Source organism: Argentina silus (genome assembly GCF_951799395.1).
Source record: "Argentina silus genome assembly, chromosome: 3".
In the NCBI taxonomy this organism is placed as follows: Eukaryota; Metazoa; Chordata; class Actinopteri; order Argentiniformes; family Argentinidae; genus Argentina; species Argentina silus.
Window position 1 is genome coordinate 21,946,158 of NC_139657.1, and position 12,695 is coordinate 21,958,852.

The following is a 12,695-nucleotide window of genomic DNA, read 5'->3' on the forward strand; positions in this document are numbered from 1 at the left end:
TTCTCGTGTTGTAAGTCATGTAGAAGCTGGCCAGTTACATGTGCTTTAAGCAACCCTTCAATCACTGGCTCACATCCGGGGATTGAACCAGCGACCTTGGGGTTAGGCTAGCCTCCCTAACCTCAAGGCCAACCTTGCCCCTAATAACATTGTTGTGTGGGTGGATATGTGGGGGTGTCTTGAGGGGCTTGGTAGAAAGCAAACACATATAAGCTACAAATGAGTACCTAATATGTGTTCACCGAAATAAAGTGTTACCATATTTCATTCAGGTTAGTTTATTTATCAGTGTGGAAATATGATGTACACATTGTACATATGTTATTCTGGTCATCTCTTGAATGGCTTCCAAAATCTCAAAGACAGCATTCCATAGGGCTCAAGAGTGCACCTACATCCTCTATAAGAAGCACAGAGACATAACAACCGCAATTCTGAGGGAAAATAAAAAGAGGTATAGCATCAGCAGATTAGCCCAAGGTCCATTTCTATACATTCCATGGCCAGGCTCTACTTGGAGGGCTGAGGTGGAGGTTAGAGGGTGCTTCAGCAGGGCAGCCAAGGCCAGGGTACTGGGGGGCTATGGAGGGGGGTAACCCCAAAGCTGGCATATGATCCAGGTAAACTATACTCTCCCTCCATAATTACGGCTGAAATCAGCTGAATGAGCAAAAACGTGCCACCGTAAACGAGAAGGCACTTAGCGTGGGTAATCTCCAGACTTAGAAGGGCCCCCTCACTCCGTGTCTTTAGTTAATTTACAGAGCAGAGAAGATCTGTCAGTATTAATGGAATGGATGATTACATTGAGCAGCTATGTGAACTATTCAGAGGTAAGCTAGACTAAATTGTCCATCCAGTTGCAGAACAGCTCTATGAAAGAAGCTGAAGGGGAAAAGCGGAGGAGTGACCAGTCTCTGTAACACTAAACAAATCACTAATTCAGCTTATTGCTGATTTATTTTCTGAATTGAAAAAAGTCTAAGCATTTTAATTTCTCTAATAAAGTTAATACAAACAATGTTACCACATTTCCAACACTTTTTGCAGATGATTTTTGGGCAGTGAACATTACCACCTACCTTTCTCAGTAGTCACCAAAACTGTACAATAAATGATACTTGAGCTTCCAGTGGCCAGAGCAGAATCAGCTTACACATCATCAGCATTCCTGAAGTCCTGCCCAGTGCAAAGGTCTGTTTACACTAGCATAATAACACAATTGTTCAAATGGGCTGTATGAAATATGAAATGAAATGTGAGATGTATGGAATCCACTCTGATATGCTTGGTTTCATGGAGGAAGGAATCGCCTGTCTCGCCTTGTTTACCGTTTGGAGGCAAAATAAATCATAACACTGACAAATGTAAATTTCTTTCCAATCCATGAGCCTAAAGTTTAAAGCCTTGGTGTGGTTTCTTGCCATAAGGCACTTTTTCAGATCAATTATGCATAGCAAACCTTGTTCTTTAAAATAAACAATTTACAATACTAGTAACAATGCACTTATTGTTAAATTGTTGCCCTTTGGATGACTTCAAATGTTGTTTACTTATATGCTGTATTTTATATGTGTAGGTTACAATATCTTTCCTGGGATTGCAATTTACCATTTTCAAAAATGTTGAATAATTTCATTGAAATATTGTGTCAAAAACCCACTACCACATTTATAAAAGAGAGAGCACATGATACTTCCACTATTTTTAATCATACATGCCATTAAGACATGGCTAAAAAGAACTTTGCACGTAAAACGTGCAAGTAAAATAAGAATGTCAATTGAAAAATATGTAGTGTATTTCAGTGTCCTCATATGAGACCTCCATTGTGGAATCTCACAGTCCTGTGCTGGACTCCTCTCAGTAGATTCTTTAATAAAGGTCTTAATAAAACATGACAAGATTAGACTTGCCAGTGGTCTCAAACATAAACACTTACAAGGGGAGATGTGGAAAAATAGGCTTCCAGATGTCATCTTGCAAAGCAGGTTTCCAACAGCAAAGTTTCCAAGGAACAAAATCCCACAGTGCAGGGCTATGACGAGGTAGCAAAAACAAAAACATGCTGGGGAAAAAAATTGATTTAGTCTATGGCGTTTTAGTCAAGCAAAAGATAAAATCAGTACATCGTCTGACAGAGAGGTATGCAAGGCCCTCTCTGAAATAAGTGCACACAAACTTGTTGCTAAAATAAAAGCCTGTTACACAGAAGGTCTGAGGAACCAAATGACAGCACACAGAGAGGGTAGATGAAGCCCGAAGGCGTATTTTATAATAAAAGGGAAAAGAGTAGGGGAGAGAAGGATAATCCAAATGAGAGTGGTCGAGGTTCGGTCCAGGGGTCGGCAGGAGAGCGGGCAGTCAAACAGGCAGTGGGTCTGGCAGGTAGACGGGTAGTCGGACAGGCAGATGGTCGGGCAGGCAGACGGGTAGTCGGACAGGCAGATGGTCGGGAGGCAGGGAGGTCCAGTAATAAGTAAGGGAGCTAGGTCCGTGGAAGGGTCGACGAGGGGAGGGGAGGTATCATAGATACAGTCGATCTGGCACTGGAGTGAAGATCAGGCAGGGTTTAAGTAGGTCGTAGATTGGGGATGGGTTGCAGGTGCATTGATAGGAGATCGGGTCCAGGTGCGCTGTCGACTGGGAAGACGCTCCAGTGATGACCGCCACGGCCTTGAGGTGGTGCCAGAGGGTTGGTTGGGAGGGGGAACCGTAACAGTACCCCCCTCCCTACGGGAGCCACCAGGCGACCACCCTGGAGTGTCTGGGTGGGACCGGTAGAAGTCGAACCCAGCTCCGGTCCTCGGGTCCGTAGCCCTCCCAGTCGACGAGGTACTGGAACCCGCGACCCCTGCGGCGGACCGCCAGGACCTCCCTCACGGTCCACACGGGGTCGCCGTCGTCCAGCACTCTGGGTGGAGGGGGGGCTTCGACAGGGGGAGACAGGGGGCTGGAGACTGCAGGCTTGAGCTGGGATACGTGGAAGACAGGGTGAATGGACATGGAGGTTGGGAGGGTTGATGATCTGGTCAATAGTGAAGGGGCCCACATAGCGTGGGGCGAGCTTCTGGGAGGTGGAGGGGAGGATTGAGGTAGGCGGTGCGTCTGGACCGCTCGGTGGCTCTCTCCAAAGTGGACCGAGCGGTCCTCCAGACCCGCCGACACCAACGAAGGTGGGCCCTGGTGGACGGGACCCCAACCTCTACCTCCTGGCTGGGGAACATGGGGGGTTGGTAACCCAGGGAACACTCGAAGGGGGACATCCCGGTGGCGTTGCTGGTCATAGAGTTGTGTGCGTACTCCACCCAGGGCAGATGTCGGCTCCAGGTGGAAGGATGACGGGAGGAGACACAACGGAGAGCCGTCTCCAGGCACTGATTGGCTCGCTCCGCCTGGCCATTGGTCTGGGGGTGGTACCCGGAGGAGAGGTTGACCGTGGCCCCAATGCCCTTGCAGAAGGCCTGCCACACCCGGGAAGTGAATTGGGGACCACGGTGGATGAGCACCGGGGCCGCCGTGAACAGACTCTTCAGGGTCGAGAAGGCGGCCTCTGCCTCTGTGGTCCAGGAGTATGTGTGGAGCGTGAAAGTGAGGGCGGTCAGTGGGGCGGCCACCTGGCTGAAAACCCAGATGAACCGCCGGTAGAATCCTGCGAAGCCCAGAAAGCGTCTTAGCTGTAGGCGGTTCAGAGGTTGGGGCCACTCCATTTGCACTTCTCGGCCTTCACGAAGAGTCTGTTCTCCAGGAGTCGCTGGAGGACCAGACAGACATGCTGGTAGTGCTCCTCCTCAGTCTTGGAGAACACCAGGATGTCGTCAAGGTATATCACCACGAAGACATTCAACATATCACGCAGCACGTCGTTCAGCACATCGTTCACAAACAGGTGCCCAAAACAACCCAAAAGTAGTGTGTATGAAGCTATAAGCAACAGTTCTTAATTCATTTGTTTATTATATGAGTTTACATTTGTCTTAAAAGTCCAGTATGTACTGTAACATTCAAGCTTTCTAAAAGATTCCTAATGGTTGTAATGACTATGTTTAATCAATAGCGATCACGGAATGAGATCCCTTGGAAGAAATATAATTTTACACACACTGTTTTGGTCTGGAAAAAGCACTTTCGAAAATGGAGTGTCCTTCATGTTGTTATTGCCTGGGGTATTTTTCAAGGAGTGGACCCGATTTACGTTTTTCTGTCTCTGGTGGCTATCTCGTTGAATCATGCACACATGCAGAAACACAACAGCTAATGTTTGACACTGCAAGTCCATTTTGGGGGCTTGTATTATTATTAGGGAGGATGAATTGGAGGATGAAATGAATTTCGCCACGGTGGCCAGAGGTGGCAGATTTCCAACAAACTTACTTAATGAGTTGAGTATTTACTGTACCTCTTTTAGAGATGGTACTGTTGGAATGTGTGGGATATAAGGCTATAAGCCACAGTTTTTGATGTTATTATGTATTCGATAAACCATTTATTGTTTAAGATTGTATTTGTTTCATTACAATTGAATGAAAAGACAATGAATACATCTACATCTATTCAAAGTGTCTTCAAATATTAAAAGTAACTTCAACCATGATGAACCCGTCATGGCCCAATATGGTTTTATAATAGAGCCTTATCAGACATGGTATACATTACTGGAAAGTTGACCATTTCCAAATCTAGCATTCCGATAAGTTCTATTTGTCAAGTCAAAGTGTATTGGTCATATCATTTGCACAGGATACAGGTAACTATAAACTATACAATGAAATGTACTTACTTGGCAAGCCCCCCCTCAACAGTGCAATGATACCGTAGAAGTAAAAATAGAAAAACAACAGTATAAAATAAGGTAAGGAACAATACAAGAACTAAGCCAATAACAATATTTAAAGTGTAAGTAGCCGTAATTAGCGGGATGTCAGTTGGGCATTTAGGATAGTGGGAAATATGCACAATAGGATATACAGTATGAACTAAGAAATGTGCTATATCAATGTATGACGGATATTTCCGGGCAGATAATGAGCAGTATAAATAATAATAATAATAATAATAATAATAATATACTAGACTATATATAGCAGCAGTTAAGGTAGTGAGTGCAGTATATGTACGTGTGTGTGTGTGTGTGTGTGTGTGTGTGTGTGTGTGTGTGTGTGTGTGTGTGTGTGTGTGTGTGTCTGCGTGTCTGTGTGTCTGTGTGTCTGTGTCTGTGTGTATTAATCTTGGGGCCCAAAAAGTTTCAGATGAGTTAAATATCAAAGATATTTGTGGGCCCGTTGTTAACTCCTTTTGTGCACACAGGTGCACAATGGACATGATGATGATTTGATGATGATTTGCATTTATTACAGTGTCTTACATCTACTCAAGATGCCCCAGTCCGCATCAGCTTCTAAGACACTATCATTTTAAAAAATAATAAACAAGTACCTGCACACACGCATGTATGGAACATTGGAAATACAAACACAAATAATTTATATCAGCACTGCACACACACACCCACATCAGGGTTGCGGTCAATTCAATTTAAATTCAGTCAATTCAGAAAGCAAATTGACATTGTAATTCAATACTTTAGAAGAGAGCATCCATTCTCAATTATTGTTCAATAGATTGACTATAGGAAGCTTTTCATGTCAAAACATTGTTAGTTCTTTTGGGTGCTTTTTAGTACCTTTTTAGTTCTTTTGGATACCTGTTTCTGGTTGTTTGGAGTTGTTTGGGGTTGTTTTAGGTTGTTTTGGGGTGATTAGTAGGATCCCTTAATTCCTGTTGCTAATGCTAATGCTAATGTGAAGTTTTCATACTATGACATCGTGAAGATGCTTAGTGGAAACGTGAAGATGTTTCACGCTTCGCTAGGAGACTGTGATGTACTGTACAGTATGATAAACATGTCACAAAATAGTAGCATGGTTGTATGTATGGTTGACTTCACTTGGTCACTTATTCAGTCCTTCTTAAAAAGATAATTAACATATATCGCACAGAAATCCACAGCAAGACCAAGCCTATGTGAAATACAAAAGACCAAATCAAACCAAACAGCGACCATGTTATTGTAAGCTTATGATCAGAGCATTGGCTCACTGTAGAACAACGGCCCAGGGGCTGATCATTACTGGAGCTGTGGCTGGGGCCAGACTGTAGTTTGGCCCTTGGACATGTCACACAGGTCTCACTAGGTCCCTCCTGGAGAGGAACACCATGTCCAAAACAGGACTGAAAGGGAAACTTCCTGAGGTCAGGCTCTATGATGCACTGGTTCTCCAAGAACTGGTTTGTTTTCCCTGAGGAAGTTGTGGCTTTGGGTTCTTCTGTTTAGCTGACCCCCTCCGCCCACTCCGCTCATTTTATTACGATGGAAGTCCTACGGTGTGTGCATTATGCCATTTAGTGTTCAACAACACGTGGTGAGCAGCAGAAGACCTGTTTCTGGAGCTTGGACTTGGCTCATGTAATGGCAGCTGAGTGGTCTCTACTGTGGGTGACGAATGAAGGTCCTGATGACTAAAAACTATGGCTTTGAAATAGTTTTAGTAATTGACAAAGTCAATTGAATAGCATAAATATATACAGTAGTGAGACATATTATGGAAGATAAGGCCACCAAATATCAACATGTATGGTATAAATCCTTCATGTTTGAAATCGAAATACAATGGACACTAAGTCCATGAATGGCTTTAATTTCAAGAGGCTGTGTAGTTTGCCCATTTTCACAAACAAAACGATTCTGGGAAAAGGGTTTGTGTTCTGCTCTTTACAAGTCATGGCAAGCAAATACAGTACAAAGCATCAATCGTCAACCACTGAAAAAGAATGGGAAGAACCATTTTCATCCGTCATAAACACTATCATGGAAAAAAAGGAAGAAAACCCCCATACAAGCAGCGACTGTTAGAAACAACTCAATTCATGAGTCATAAATAAAATACAATTTAAAGTTATTTTTCCAGGCTATTGCTTACAACAGCGAGCTTGAGAAAAACATAAAATGCAATCACAGTAGAGCATAATTCATTCTGCTATCATATTCAAGAAATACAGAGAATTCTGGCTATATACTAAAGTGACCTACAGTGTGACGGAGCATTGGTTCAAAATAGTGAATTGCTATTGGTAATGGTCAGTAATGGCTAGTGGTTTGGCCAGGCCTGCTCCTCGTTACACAGCTCTTCCTGTCCACACACACATACTGTATAGTGAAGGTTTCCTTACTGAGCTGAAAACTCACCCCTCATCTCACTGCAATACAATATGTAAGGTTTCTCTCTCTTTTCCTCTCCCTCTCCCCCCCCCTATCTTACTCTCCCTTCCTCTCCCCCCCCCTATCTTACTCTCCCTTTCTCTCTTTTGACAGTAACTTTCCCAGGCCAGCCTGTGTCTTTATATTTGAGGCATTGAGGCTACATCTGAAACAAAAGCAAAATTATGGGTCTGGTTTGGCTCAGGGAAAGCGCAGTGACCCCCGGCGTGTGGTTTCCTCAGGCCAGACCAGAGAGAGGTGAGGTGAGGAGAAGAATTTGTGTGAATTTAACTGTGTATTTGAAGAAACCCTGAACCACAGCTAATTTGAATGTGTCCATTAGCAGGAGGGGGGAGATCTAAACTTGGGCTGGCGAGCAATGGAGCAAAAGCCACATATTCTTGAAGACACCACTTGTTTTCTCGCTTTTGTTCAGAGATTGTTGAGAGAACAACATGGGGCCTACAGTCTTCGAGGGTAAGCACTGTACTTATCACCTCGTATATCTTCACATCCCCTTCTTCTTTCCAAGGCACAAAGCTATTGTCTTAACTGTGTTGGAGCTGGCATAACCGCCATCACTCGGGCCTCTGAAGCCCTCATACTGAAACACCATAGGCAGCCTGCTGTATTTTCGTACCAAGACCATGTAAATCTCTTTTTCTGACAAACATGAGATTTCACTGAACAGTTGTAACACCCTGCTATTCTCCAATCAGAAACAAACTGAGTGATGACACTCGTTCTCAACAAGATCAGTTTGAATGAATCCTAACTTATCATTATGATTACTGTTCTGTTGCCATGATTGACATGTCAGAATTGTTGCCAGCTAGCTGGCACATGACCCCCATGGGAATTTTAGAAACGTTTTCTTAACATTGTTTTTTGGTTGTACTGTATTGTTGTATATCGGTCATGACAGAATGTGTGCAGCAATATCTAAATCTAAACATTGTATACAAGTATGCAAAAGGCTGTGATTCACTGTATTGATGTCATTTGTCATTTGTCATTTGATGGTCATCATCCAGTGTTGTTACATTGTTTATTATGGGTTGAAAATACAGGTTTTCTGAAAATCTGCATTTGATGGTCATCACACAACATTCTGACAAGATTGCATGTGGACTGTAAAGGAACGTTTTCTATATGTCATTATTTTACAGTCATGATCCAACATTGTAACAAGGTTGCCCATTGATTCCTAACCAAATGGATGTAAAAAATAAAATGTCATTACATTAATAGAACTTGAATGCCTTAACACTGGCATAAGCTCCAGTGCCCTACGGAAGTAATGGGACAGTGAAGCATTTTTTCTTCTTTTGGCTCTATATTCCTTTTAAATCTAACAACAATAGTAACAATCTTACCATGAGGTTAAAGTAGAGATTTTCAGCTTTTTTTAGGGTATTTGCGTACTTTCAGGGCACCAAAAGTAATGGGATAATAGGCTTGACAGGGGTTTCTGGTCAGGCATAAGAGAGCTGTCAATTGATTGATTTGCATTTGCCTTTGGAGTCTGCTTGATGTCTATCAACATGAGGACCAAAGAGGTGTCAATGAAAGTCAAGGAAGCAATTATAAGGCTGAAAATTCTGAAAATCCGAAACATAGCCAAAACCTTAGGCTTGCCAAAATCTGTTTGGATGTTTAATTATGTATGGAACATCATTACAAAGAAAAGAAAGTGGTGGTGCTGGTGAGCTCAGCAATTACAAACAGGCTGGTAGGCCAAGGAAAACTTCTACAGTGGATGACCAAAGAATGCTCACCATAATTAAGAAAAAAACCCACAATTGTCCCACAGATCAGGAACACTCTCCAGGAGGTTGGCATGAATGTGTCAAAGATTACTATCCATCCCTTCAGAGGTCTGGCAAAAGGTCTTGTGGTCAGATAAGATAAATATGATCATGTACCAGAGTGATTGCAAGTGGAAAGTTTGGAGAAAAAAAGGATCTGGATGTACAAGATGTACAGCTTACAACCTAATTTGTAAAACATGGTGGGGGGGGTGTTATGTCTAATTGATGATGTTACTGCTGACATCTTGTCTGCTCGAGTACAAGCAATTGCCTCCAAATTCATTGGATGGTGCTCCATCATACAGTAAGACAGTGACCCAAAACATACTGCCATAGCAACTCGGGGGTTTTTCAGGGCCAAAAAGTGGAAAGGTCTTGACTGGCCAAGTCAATCTTCAGATTGAAATCCAATTGAACATGCATTTCAATTCTTGATGATAAGATTTTAGGCAAAAAGACCTCAAAACAAACAACAACTGAAGCTGGCTGCAGTAAAGGCCTGGTAGAGCATCACCAGAGAAGCATCTGTTGGGGTCAATGGGTCGCAGACTTCCGGCAGTTATTGAATGCAAAGGATTGTCAACCAAATACTAAACATGAGTGCTTAATTTGGACATTATATGAATCTGTCCCATTACTTTTGGTGCCCTGAAATAGTGGGACTATATATAAAAAGTGTTGTCATGTCATTTCTAAATGATGAAACTGATATGTACACAAATAGCATCAAATAAAAGCTGAGAATCTCTACTTTAATCGCATAGTAATTGTTTTGGAGTATAGAGCCAAAAGAAAACATGCCATTAGATGCAGACACAGGACACTGTGTTTAAGTTCTTTCTCCATGCACTACAATTGAATTAACACAGTTCTGTATTACCCTGTGTGGGATTTGAACCCACAACCTTTTGCTTTCTAGTACATTATTCTGTCCAGAATGCCTCTAGTCCACTGCTGCAACACAAGAGTAATAATGGGGTTCAGATCAGCATCAGAGAAATTACAAACTTGGGGAAATACTTTCCTTGAAGTTGTAAAGACATTCCGTAACACAGAGAATATTCTGACATACAGAACATAGTAAAAGAAAAGGTTTTCTTGTTGTAATAGCCTTTTTAGCATAGTCTTTTACTACTTTTACTACTATCTCTTTTGAAATAAATATTCATTGTTTTTTAATGTTTTCATTCTAGTTCTTTTAAACCTCATGTGCATGGAGTCTAGCATTGTTACGTTATACCATTGTTGATATAGGCTATACATGGTATATCATCTGAATGTTTTACTTCTTAACATTTGTGCGCATAATGGAGGTCTATAATCAATGTTTCTGGACTCTCTGAAAAGTAAATAATTGGGACTTATTGTACAGTAATGTGATTATTATAAAACTTAAAATATCAAACAGTTTAACTGTTAAATATTATATAAATATACATTTTAGCAATGGGTGAGTAACATTAACATGGTTAAATAATGTATACTCACATGTATGGGGTTAGGGTTAGAGTATAGATTAACTGAAACACTAGATAACAGTGCTCAGCCCAATTTATGTAAGTGCTGATGTGTGGTTTTCCAAAAATGTAGCCATGAGGGTTTAGTTTAAAATCTGCATTGACCTGGTGCTCATGTCTTTGTGTAACATTTAAATCAGACAGGACCAGTGACAAACATTCAGATTATTCTCAGTGTCAAATTCATGACAAACCGCCTACTTTGCTTATCGGTTTTGGCAGCCAGTCAAGGGAAGGCAAACACTCCAGCCACAAGGGTGCATACTGTATGCTTCAATGTGCATGGGATGGGATCCCTTTGTTGGGATACATAGACAACAGGGTAGCAGAGTCTCATAAAGAAATAAACTGAGAAAGATGGATTTGACCAAATAAAGAAGATAGATCACCCTAAACTAAAACAATCAGTGAAGAAGGCTCAGAGTCTCTTCATGTGTCTCTAAGAGTTTCCTCCTGTGGGTTAGTGTCGTACTGTGTGGCCTCGAACCCTATTTAGATCTCGTGGGTGACCACTGTACAATTAGGTGCACCATGTCTCACTGCAGCAGCAGAGAGTGAAATTCCTGTCAATGGACCAGCCCTCCTTGTGTTTACCTCTCACATACTCTCCTCACCAGCCATGGCACAGCACCCGCGACCTGGCTTATGATGATGGTATGATGCAGTATGAATAACACAATTATAACCCCATAAGACACCCATGTTTATGGACAGCGATGGAAGTTTAAATCCTCTAAGGGAAAGACTTACTGCATGCACAACTGAAAGTCGATGCCCAGAAAGCAATTTCAGAACACAGACCTCACCAGTGGTGTCTGCCTTATGGGTAGGTCTATGTGATGTTATATCCAGTAGGATTAAGGCTAGATACTGTAACAGTTATAATTTTGGCTTGTTAGATGTTAACTTCCATGCAGTACATGATTATGAATTGTACTTAAGTGCAGTTGTATTTATGTGCCAATTGTCAAGCTTCTCTTACTTTTATCACAGTTCTGAGCAGCCCTGGTACGTGGATGACTGACGACAATTCATCAGCTCAGAATGTCTCGAAGTCTAAAACAATACTCTTAATCCTCTCTTTTTTGTTTTCGAGGCGGGTATCATTCAATAAATTCCCCAAAATGTCATAGTTATTGTCCCTCGAGCCTGATGGTGCCATGGCTCATTCAAGATGGGGGAAAGTAGACACCAAACATCAAAGAGCAGGGGGAGGTCTCACATCCGCGTCTGGGTCGAGGGGAACCACAGCTCTGGGATCACATGTTAAAGCCATTACACAATAAGACCCCTCACTGCTCCTACCCGGTCTTAATGAGAAATCTATCATTGTTGTTCAGAGGGCTGCTGGTGGGAGGCTTGGTGACAGAGCCCTCCGTGGTGTGTTATATTGCCTCATCCCCCTGCAGCTCAATGGCACATCCTTGAGACTAAGCTGTGGAAACCGCTATGGCCGCTTAATGCTGGCCAACCAAAAGCATCGCTTTCTCAAAATCCACAACGTGCTTGGACCAGGCCTCGCTATCCCTCTCCTACAATTACAGTACCACACACAGTCCATTTCAAAATACAGTGACTGTTCCATAGAGTGCTGAGACCATCAACTGGTAGATCCATTGGTGAACCAGTCATGATTGGCAATAAGCACTTTTGGAAATTAAGGGTTTGGTGAAGTCTACTGGACCTACTTCGGCTAAAGTGGTTCGACTAGTGGAAAGGTTCTAAGATGATGAATTACAGCCACGATGTCTTATTGTAAAACATGGAACTATACACCTTTACCTATTACATACATGTTTTAAATGCCAATAAAGGTCTTTTAAGGTGTATGCAATCTTCAAACTTCATATTGGGTTATATTCATTACACAACAGTAAGATTCAAGGTTATTCTTAACCATATTTGGCTGAGCTGATTTTGATCTGGATCCTGTAGTGTGTGAGGTTCTCCTTGATGAGCTCTCTTTGTGACGTCTTTATTGCTAGTGGCCACTCATAGCACCACCATCTCCCCACACTCGGTGCTCAGGCGAGAGGGCACTGGCCAGAACGTGCCTGGGGCATGGTGCTGTGTGTGGTCCTTGGTGCTCCCAGGACAGTGCTGTAAGTT